General features: G+C 45.5%; 1 pseudogene across 1 annotated transcript; it reads right to left on the bottom strand.

The window, feature by feature from the left end:
- Positions 1-1,124: 1,124 nt before the first annotated feature.
- LOC308481151 (polyamine-modulated factor 1 pseudogene) lies at positions 1,125-1,800 on the bottom strand (annotated as a pseudogene). The gene has a single exon. The product of its transcript is annotated as a polyamine-modulated factor 1 pseudogene (transcript).
- Between the last annotated feature and the right edge of the window lie 9,629 nt (positions 1,801-11,429).

Genomic DNA, 11,429 nt, shown 5'->3' on the forward strand with positions numbered 1-11,429 from the left:
AAGAAGCAGGTAGGAGCTAGGAGTCAGAGCTGTGCTTGATTTCCGCTGAAATCCAAGACTGTGCCTATGGGAGAAGCAATACCTTCTACGGTGTTAATGCTATGGATCACTCCATCATAGGCTCAGGTTGTATATCTCTGGAAATAAACCATACATCATAAAGACGCTACAGTCTCCGCTCTCTCCCACATTCCAAGGAAACTGAATCCTGGGCAAAGAGCCTGGAATACCTAGACTCACACTGCTCAGAGATTGGAGTGGTGTGCAACAGTATTGCATGTATGCAGCCATACTTTTGGGTTGGGATTGGCTGAGTGGTGCAGAGAACTGATTGGTCAGAGAATGGAAGTCTGACACAAATATTTCCAGGAGTGTTTCTAAGCTCAAACAGAAAGATACAAGTCTACAGAGAACAGGAGGGAGTGTGGCTTTTTTTTTGGTAGCAATATTTTAATGCAGTTCTAATCTGCTTCAAAAGTTACACACACGCGTGCGCACACACAAAGAGTATTGCAGAGGAGAGGTTTGGTTGTACTTGCTTTATACATCAGTAGCTAACAAATGTTTTCTTCCTTCAAACTAAGAAAGGGGAGGTGCTGCTGCTTAGATCACCCCCCAAACACCCCAATGAATCTGCTGTGAACATGGGCTGTTTTGTGGCAACCTTACCATTGACTCACCAGTGGCTGAGCTTCATGGTAGACAAGACGTAGATGGAGTTTTTGAGAAGTGTTAAGTAGGAACAGAAGCAGGGAAGCAACTTACAGAAAGAAAAGAGAATGACTGAGAAGCAATAAAATGTGGGAGAATATTGCAGTGGGAAGTGACCTCCGCCTCAGTTTCCTGATGAGGATTTCAAGGGCTCAAATGCACCTTGACCAAGGGAAAAGGAAAGTTCAAGCAGCTACAAAAAGAACACCCCCCCCCGGCTTGCACAGTCCAGGGTGTGGTCATATAGTCCAGGTCCCAAACACACAGCAAAGACTTTTTTAAATAGCCCAGCAGCAGGATTGTGAAAGCAACACTCTGCAAGAATTGGAAACCAGTGAGTCTCACACTGCAGTAGACTTGTGGCCTGTCAGTTCTTTGGGGAATCCCACCTCAGAGCTTTTACAAGTCCTGGACTGGGATCCTAGCCTTCCAAAGCACCTTTTTAGTTGGGGCTCCATTTGTGAGGAGCCAGGGAAGACTTTCTTCCTCACTAAAGCTCATCAAGGCTGCTCACGATCTGCTGACCTTCTTGAGCAACTGCCTGCCACTCTTCCTTTCTCTTTCTGATCTCCTGCAGGTCTGCAATTCTCTTCTGACAGCCAGCACTGCTTCAGCCAACCACGAGTTCGCCTCTTCCTTTTCTTTTATGGCCTTTTGTAGGAATCTGCGCTGCTTCAGAAGGTCCGGTACAACAGCACTGTGGACGTCTTCCTCTGGGATTCCACTGGTGTACCGCTTTTCTTTGCTTCTTCCACAAGTTCATCTAGTGATTTAAAGGGCACACTGAGATTCCCTTCTTCATTCAGATCTCCTGGATCTCCTCCCAAAAGGAGGTTTGCCAGTGGGAGATTAACTGATTGTAAACACACTTGGTGAGTTCAGGTTGCACTTTGTAATGATGACTGTAACACTTCGCAAACCTATGGTAGCTGCCTGCTTCCACAATCTTCTGCAAGGAAACGTTGACGATGTAGTCCAGGAATTGCTCCCGGCTGGGGTTGGTCAGTGGCTCAGCAGCAGCAGCGTCGGCGGCCTCCTTCTCCCCGTCAGCCACCTCAGTCCCACCCCCTCAGTCACCTCAGTTGCCATTTTGGGCCTGCCACAAATCCAAATGCCTCCGAGTCTGCCTTTGAATATATATATGGGAGAAGTTAATTGTTTGCTTGCAATTCTGCTTACCAGAGTCATGTCCCAGTGCATCTAGCGGACTAGCCTCAACTGTGGTATTTCTGAATACAGTGGTACCTCGGGTTACATACGCTTCAGGTTACATACGCTTCAGGTTACAGACTCCGCTAACCCAGAAATAGTGCTTCAGGTTAAGAACTTTGCTTCAGGATAAGAACAGAAATCGGGCTCCGGCGGTGCAGCGGCAGCGGGAGGCCCCATTAGCTAAAGTGGTGCTTCAGGTTAAGAACAGTTTCAGGTTAAGAACGGACCTCCGGAATGAATTAAGTACTTTACCCGAGGTACCACTGTACAGCTTAGAATGAGTTTCTTTGCATGCAGTAAATTAGCACAGTATAGTGAGGGCTATGCTAAAGCTGTCTCACTGATGAACTAGTTGGTTAAATTCAGGGATGTCTTGGTTTTGTTTAACATGATGGGCACTGAAAACAAGAATGCACGACCCCCTCCCATGCTGCAGTCTGAAGAGGCACAGTTCAGGATTCTACCGTTTCCTTCTGTTAATGTGGGCAACAGCTGTTAGTTACAGCCATTTGTGGTTTTTAGAATCTGAGCTCCATGGAAAAAAATCTAGGGATCTGAAATTACTGATGCTCTCCTGGAAATAAATGGATGGCCTTTCAAATGCAGTATTCACCATATTGCCCTTTCCACTTCAAGGTTGTTATTATCCCTAATTTCAGAAAAAGAATGAGGAGCTTGTAGACTGAAGCTCAGAATGGCAAACAGAAAAAAGCTGAAAGCTGAAATAAATGTATTCTTACATTTAAATCCTTATATTTCCCCAGATAATTCAGAGTAGTATACATGTTTCCTCCCATCCTTTTATCCTTACAAGTTTGCAATATTTATTTATAAAAAAGATATATACAGCTGTATCATAAAAAGTTTACAACAATATCCTTATATAATAAAAACACGCAAAGATTTAAAATCAAAGGCCATCAACTAACCATTATGGTAATATTTTATTTATTTTTGCTTGCATAAGCTTGGCAGCATAGTAAGTTTTCAGCAGACATTTAAAGGTTGAAACAGAAGGTACCTGCTGAATCTATATTGGCAGAGCATCCCACAGGACTGGGCCAGTGACACAAAACTCTCAGCTTCTTGCTGTTGTCAGATGAGCCTTGCCAGTTGGGGACAACCAACGATCCTCCTGCAGATTAAGTCCAGTCAAAGGTGACTGGGGTTGTGGCGCTCATCTCACTTTCAGGCCAAGGGAGTCGGTGTTTGTCTGCAAACAGCTTTCCGGGTCATGTGGCTGGCATGGCTAAACCGCGTCTGGCACAATGGAACACCGTGAGGGAAACCAGAGTGCACAGAAATGCCATTTACCTTCCCACCGCAGCGGTACCTATTTATCTACTTGCACTGGTATGCTTTCATTTTTTTTAAAATGATATTTATTAAAGTTTCAAAAAAGGTTACAAAAATAGAAAAAAGGGAAAAAAAGAAAAAATACAAAATACAGAAAAGTAAAAACACTTCTTTCATTTACTTGTTTCCCTGACCTCCTCACACCTCCCTTTTTTGTATTCCAGTTCAGTTAGCTAATTCAGCAAATCCTTTCCCTCTTTGTTTTTATCCTAATCCTTTAACTTAATATATTGTAACTTTAAATTCTCACCTGTTAACAATCCATTTTTACATACTCCTTTGTAACATTGCTGCTAAAACCACTTAGTTTCATACTGACATCATTCTAACATTCATTAATTTTACAGTATTTCTGTAAATAGTCTTTAAATTTCTTCCAATCTTCTTCCACCAACTCTTCTCCCTGGTCTCGGATTCTGCCAGTCATTTCCGCCAGTTCCATATAGTCCATCACCTTCATCTGCCATTCTTCCAGGGTGGGTAAATCTTGTGTCTTCCAATACTTTGCAATAAGTATTCTTGCTGCTGTTGTAGCATACATAAAGAAAGTTCTATCCTTCTTTGGCACCAATTGGCCAACCATGCCCAGGAGAAAGGCCTCTGGTTTCTTCAGAAAGGTATATTTAAATACCTTTTTCATTTCATTATAGATCATCTCCCAGAAAGCCTTAATCCTTGGGCATGTCCACCAAAGGTGAAAGAATGTGCCTTCAGTTTCTTTAAATTTCCAACATTTATTATCGGGCAAATGATAGATTTTTGCAAGCTTGACTGGTGTCATGTACCACCTGTATATCATTTTCATAATATTCTCTCTTAAGGCATTACATGCCGTAAACTTCATACCTGTGGTCCATAACTGTTCCCAGTCAGCCATCATTATGTTATGTCCAACATCTTGTGCCCATTTAATCATAGCAGATTTCACCGTTTCATCCTGAGTATTCCATTTCAACAGCAAGTTATACATCTTTGACAAAATCTTGGTTTTGGGTTCTAACAGTTCTGTTTCCAATTTTGATTTTTCCACCTGGAAGCCAATTTTCTTGTCCAAATTATATGCCTCCATTATCTGATAGTAATGAAGCCAATCTCGCACTTTATTTTTTAGTTTTTCAAAACTCTGCAATTTCAATTTGTCTCCTTCTTGTTCCAAAATTTCCCAATATTTCAGCCATTTGGCCTCCATATTGAGCTTTTTCTGAGCCTTCGCTTCCATCGGTGACAACCACCTTGGGGTTTTATTTTCAAGTAGGTCCTTGTATCTTATCCAGACATTAAACAATGCTTTCCTGACAATATGATTTTTAAATGCTTTATGTGCTTTGACCTTATCATACCATAAATATGCATGCCATCCAAATACATTATTAAAGCCTTCTAAATCCAAAATGTCTGTGTTTTCAAGAAGCAGCCATTCTTTCAGCCAGCCAAAAGCTGCTGATTCATAATAAAGTTTAAGGTCTGGCAGGGCATCTTTCCTTTGCATCCGTTAGTATTTTAAATTTTATTCTAGGCTTCTTGCCCTGCCAGACAAATCTAGAAATATCTCTCTGCCACTTCTTGAAGCAATCCATTTTATCCAAAATTTGCAATGTTTGAAACAGAAATAACATTCTAGGCAATACATTCATTTTTATCGCAGCAATACGGCCTAGCAGTGAAAGCTTCAAATTTGACCAGATTTCTAAATCTTTTTTCACTTCAGTCCAGCATTTTTCATAATTATCTTTAAATAAATTCCCATTTTTAGCTGTCATGTTAATCCCCAGGTATTTCACTTTCTTAACCACTGTTAAACCTGTCTCATTCTGAAACCTCTCTCTCTCGCACTGGTATGCTTTCAAACTGCTAGGTTGGCAGGAGCTGGGACTGAGCAACGGGAGCTCACTCCGTCGCAGGGATTTGAACCGCTGACCTTCCGATTGGCAAGCACAAGAGGCTCAGCGCCACCTGCATCTCTTGGGATGGTACCTAAGGTTCCCTGGATCTAAGTTTTTGGGGGGTTTGTACATTAATGCAGGCTTCATAGTAGATGAGCAGCCAGTGCAGATGCTTTCACAACGGTGTCTTTCCAACATCCTGGCCACCAGCTGGAGCTTCCAAACCAGGTCCAAGGGCAACCCACATAAAGCACATTGCACCTACCCAAAGAGCCTCTTCCCTGGATTCAAACACAGGTTTTTTTAGCCCTCCTACAATCCACCATGACATTCAGAAACTGATCTAGAACTTTCACACCCTCTCCTGATTCAGGTGATATGGAGAAAAAGAGCAGGGTGCCGATGACACTGTGCTCAAAAACTCCTAATGACCACTCCCAACAGCTTAATACAGATGTTAAATAGCAGCTGTTAGGAGCTCTAAACCTCTGGAAACCCTAGAATAAACATTTTGACCACCCACATTATTATAATGGACATGCACAGACTCAACTGTAACAGCAGCAACAGCAGCAGCAACAACTACAATAATACTTTTATTATTTATACCCTGCCCATCTGGTCGGGTTGCCCCAGCCACCCTGGATGGCTTCCAACACATATAAAAGCATAATAAAGCATCAAACATTAACCACTGTAGTGTTGTAACTGTTGCATCATAAACTTCCTTTTTGTAAGAAACACATTTATTGAAGAACACAAAAGCCCACCACCAGCACCACATTCCACAAGAACAGTTTTCAATTCATTGAGAAAAGGCTGCATCCCATGTTACCACCACTTCTGGAAGATGTTGCCATGCTCTCTTCCTCTGGAAGCTACCAGAGGAATATTTGGCAAGACGAGGAACTAGATTTTGCTCCCCTGAATGTACACCTGCTCTAGTTGTGCCACACGCCCATCTCTGTAGGTCACTGTGATGTTGGACATTTGGCAACTCATGTTGTCCTCGGCCTCAGTGAGCTTTCCCTAGTACACTGCTTCAGTATTCGTCTCACAGGTCGCAATATGACTCTCTGCTTCATGCAGGACTTGAATTGCCACTCCGATAGACATGACTGAAGCCGGGCATGTTCAAACCACCAGGCGCTCCCAACTCTCTGCAACGGCATGCCTTCATTTCCATGCCCACTGATGTCGCAGCATGCAACATGCCTCTGCATCATAAACTTCTTGATGGGCTTCTCTTTCCTGTTATTTCTTCAGGCCTTTCAGCTTTTGGTTTATATACCAGATTTCCAAAGGTTTCTATGTTTTGAAAGGTTTAAATCAGGGGTCAGCAAACTTTTTCAGCAGGGGGCCGGTCCACTGTCCCTCAGACCTTGTGGGGGGCCGGACTATATTTTGAAGGGAAAAATAAGAACGAATTCCTATGCCCCACAAATAACCCAGAGATGCATTTTAAATAAAAGCACACATTCTACTCATGTAAAAACACGCTGATTCCCAGACCGTCCACGGGCCGGATTTAGAAGGTGATTGGGCCGGATCCAGCCCCCGGGCCTTAGTTTGCCTACCCATGGTTTAAATACTTGAAGCAATACTTTGCCAAGGCTCTGAAGATCCCAATGTATACCAAAGACTGTTGCCATCCCAGTACAGTGGTACCTTGGGTTAAGTACTTAATTTGTTCTGGAGGTCTGTTCTTACCCTGAAACTGTTCTTAACCCGAAGCACCACTTTAGCTAATGGGGCCTCCTGCTGCCACTGCGCCGCCGGAGCACGATTTCTGTTCTCATCCTGAAGCAAAGTTCTTAACCCGAGGTACTATTTCTGGGTTAGCGGAGTCTGTAACCTGAAGGGTATGTAACCCGAGGTACCACTGTACTGTTTCCAATCTCCTCATTTCCATGCTTCATGCCTGCTCCTCAGGAGGAGGATGTGCACTCTCTGCCCTTCTAAAAGCTGCCACAGCGCCAGCAGCGTAGCATATGCCCGTGCTGCCCAGGGCGGGTACTCTCCTGAGGGGGGCAGGGCGCGGAGGGTGCCCTCCCACGCACCACAGTTCAGGGTAGGAGGGGGCAGGGAAACTGCTGCTCCTCCTGCTCTCCGCAGCTGGGTCAGACATGACCCGGCAACAGAGCTGCTGCGGCCGGGTGCGCCTTGCCACAGCTGAGGAGGGATGCTCTCTGCCGCCAGGTCAGAAGAGCTGCTGCCATTGGGCGCGAGGTGTGCCGCCCACTTGCCTGCCATTTTGTCACCCCCCTCAGTCATGACACCTGAGGTGAGCCGCACCCACCGCACCCCCCTTCCTACGCCTCTGCACAGCGCTTCTCAAATCCACTCACACAGTAACACAACCTGAGAAAAACTGGGACCTCGGATGTATTTGAGGAAAGCGGAGTAGAAATGTTTCCTCTGCATCAATCCTATGGCGACTGCTCTGTTGATCTTGAGCCTGGAGGAGACAACCCAGTTGGACACATTTATTCCCTTTCTCCCCTGAAATACGGAAATACCTGCAGGGGTTGTGTCTGGCCATCTGTATCCTCAGCTAGGGATGTATTAAAATGCTTGATAGAACATCAAATCCCAGAATAGATCTGGTTATAAAATGGCTTCAAACTTTACTACCTGGATTGTGGTAGTTTGGGGGGTGCATTTGAAAATGCGTCCCCAAAAGGCAAAATACAAACTGTGTTTTATCAAAGACAAGGAAGGAAAAATAGAGACTGCCGTGGTAAATAAGGACAGGGAACATTTGAAGAACATTTGTCAGTTGTGTATAATTCAAATATATACATGCCATTCTGCCACATCTGGCTATAATCAGGTAGCCCAAATTACAAGGATTTAAAACAAAATAAACTATTAAAAAATCCACACTAAAACCCATAAATTCAGTATCCCCAGAGCAAATAGCAACACCCAAGGCCTTTATTGTAATTTTCTTTTTTCAAAGCGGAGAAGGAATCAAGTTGTGGGGGGGGGGGGGTAAGGTAGAAGGTTTTAACTGGCCCTGCAGAAATGATGCTGAGTATGATCACTGAAGAATTGATGCTTTTGAATTATGGTGCTGGAGGAGACTCTTGAGAGTCCCATGGACTGCAAGAAGATCAAACCTATCCAGTCTTAAGGAAATCAGCCCTGAGTGCTCACTGGAAGAACAGATCCTGAAGCTGAGACTCCAATACTTTGGCCACCTCATGAGAAGAGAAGACTCCCTGGAAAAGACCCTGATGTTGGGAAAGATGGAGGGCACAAGGAGAAGGGGATGACAGAGGATGAGATGGTGGGACAGTGTTCTTGAAGCTACCAGCATGAGTTTGACCAAACTGCAGGAGGCAGTGGAAGACAGGAGTGCCTGGCGTGCTCTGGTCCATGGGGTCACGAAGAGTCGGACACGACGAAACGACTAAACGACAACAATGAGAGACCAGCACAATGAGCAGAAGCACCAGGCTTTGCTGTACTCCCTTTACTCATGCCTTGCGATATGGACGGGTGACTCTGCTCCACACGGAGATTTGCCAGTCAAGACCAGTGTGGTTAATGTTTAGAGCGGTGGCCTTGCAGCATAACTTCCTCCTCAGGGCTGCGTCTCTTGGGTGCCGCCCAAGGCAACTGCCTCACCTCGCAACATTGGTGGGCCGGCCCTGCAAATGGGAAAGGGGTATGACGTGGCACCTGCAGTTGTGCCAATTCCGCTGACCCAAGTGGCTGAGTGATCACGTGTGGGGCAAGGCGATATTGTACAGCAAACCATCTACACTAAACAAAATCCTCGTACTGTTTTGTGTGTCTTTGGCTTGTATCATTTATGATGTATTCAGTTTGTGCCAGCTCTTTCAGTATTGCCACATCAAAGTAGCATTTTCTTTTTTTCAGTTCCCCTATATGATGAGTTGCAATAGGAGAGCTGGGTTGTTCCTTGGGATACATAGCAGAGATCTGCTTATCGGTCACTCTCCTTGATCCCACCTTTATAATCAGAGATTTTCAAACTGATTAGAAAGTACACAGTGATTCTGGAACAATGCAAATCAGTTAAAAACACACACACACGAGAAGGAAATAAAAATCACAAACTGAGCAGGGAGGCCATGAGGAAGGACATCAGTTGCTGGCAATGTTTGTAATGTCTGATTTTCAGGTTTTCTGTCAAAACTTATTTTTATTGCATAACAAGTTGCATCGCCCTCTAGCCACTGGCTCTACCTCAGCAGTAGAACCCCAGATCAAATAGATCCCACATGTGCAACCATGGATGTGATTAGAAGCCCTCCTGGAAGACAATGCAGTCACAACACTCAAGAAACGACCATTTCAGTCAGCCAGAGCCTTTCAGCTGTCAATCTGTTAGACAAATAAGTATCAGCTGGAGATGCACAGCTGAGCTCTGTAACAGCAGATCCTGGTGGTCTGGAAGTGTCTATAGGTTTTGCATGGAGAGGATGAGGAGATCCCAAAACAGAGGCCTCCTTGGTCATAGTGGGGCTGCAACGAGCACCCTGGCCTATAGCGGTTGAATCTTCTGGATCACAGGAGGAATCAGAGTAACAAGAGGGAATGTTAACAGTGAGCCTCAATGACACCATAGAATAAAATATCCACTCCCCATATGGGAAGCATGAGATGAATGCCCCAAGCTGTGCAGTGACCAAGGACTCAGCTACATTAGTCAAAAAACAGCGTTCTGAATGCGTTATAAACATGCAACACCAGATGGCGCTGGAGAGTAAATTTCCCATAGCATTTCCCTCCCCTTTTGCTGTAACAATTTAATTTCTGACTTATTTATAGCTCCCCCCCCCCCCGTGTGTAGATCCACCCCAGGTTTGCAAAGAGGTCTATCACTGGCCAGCCAAATGGCTGCCCTGAACATCCAAAGCCCAAGACTTCATACCTAGGCAAATAGGCCAAAAGTCTAGGCTGTTGTTCCCTGGGTTGAGCTCAGCCTGGTTGAGACAGGCATGCCCAGTGGCGTAGCGTGGGGGGTGCAGGGTGGGCCGGCCGCACCGGGCGCAACATCTGGGGGGGGCGCGCTCGCACTCGCAGCTCTCTGCCCCTACCTGGCTCACTCACTCTCTCTCACTGCAGTGCTGGCTGTGCGAATCCGATCCGAGCCGCTGGGTCGCCGCCCACTGTGGAGGGGGTGGGTGCCAGGCGTGCGGTGTGGAAAGAGAGCAAGGGACTATCTGGGGGAGGGACAGTGCAGCGGCCACCCAGTGCAGCGCTGAGCGCGGGAGAGAACCACACCAGACCAGCCCAGGCAGCAGCAAGAAGAAGCTGGCAGCGGCGGCAGGTTAGGGTTTAGGGGGCGCAGATTACTTGCCTTGCCCCGGGTGCTGACAACCCACGCTACGCCGCTGGGCATGCCAACCCACCAATAGGCAGGATCAACCTATGTAGCTCCTTCAGAGTCATTCCCTCCAGTAACCAGGGAGGCATCTGCCATCACAGAGGCTCCTGCATCACTGGGCCTGGAATAGTTACCTGGATTCTCATAGACCCTGGGATGAGAACGTGGAATGGAAGCAGAAGCCGCTGAAGGGACTGAGGGAGAAAATGCAGCCACCAGAGCAAGTCAAAGCACGACACCATCATGCCCTGTAGCTGGGTCCAGAACATGAAATGCATCTGAGACACTTCCTCGAATCCTGAAAGCAAATAAGAAAGAAAAAACCTAATGGACATCAGTCAGTTTAGGTAGTTTGACTTCACCCCCAAAGGTGCAGTCCTTCCAATGGAGCATTGTCTCCCGAGATGGATGCCAACTAACTCCAAAATTGCCAACTAACTCACAGCCAATCATCTGTGAAAGAGCTTCCCCAGCCTCTATGAACTGGGCAAAGTTTACCACACAATGAGAGCCTGAGCAGAGCCAGCCACCACCACCCATAAAGCTGCGGCTTAAAGCAATGCAGTGAACCACTAGAAGGCTTAAAGATTTATTTTCCGCTCAGTTAGGCAATACTAAAAAAGGCATCTTCTTGCCCTTGATTCTATTAGACGCATCTTCAGAACTTTCCAAAGGGACTATCTGTCAAAGACATAAAGGAAAAATTATTTTCTATTTAAAGCATTCCCTTAATTCAGGATCCAACAGTCAAGATGTAGGATGAAAAAAGTAATAGTATCTGAGCAACCATATATTTTCATTGGGCAAGGCTGAAGATAAACCCGTCTTGAAGTTGCATCCACCAAGGTAATGCAAACCTATTCTCTAGGCCAGGGGCTCCTAAAATGTGGTCTCTGGACTTCCTG

The sequence above is a fragment of the Podarcis pityusensis genome (assembly GCF_964106645.2).
Source record: "Podarcis pityusensis genome assembly, chromosome: 7".
In the NCBI taxonomy this organism is placed as follows: domain Eukaryota; kingdom Metazoa; phylum Chordata; class Lepidosauria; order Squamata; family Lacertidae; genus Podarcis; species Podarcis pityusensis.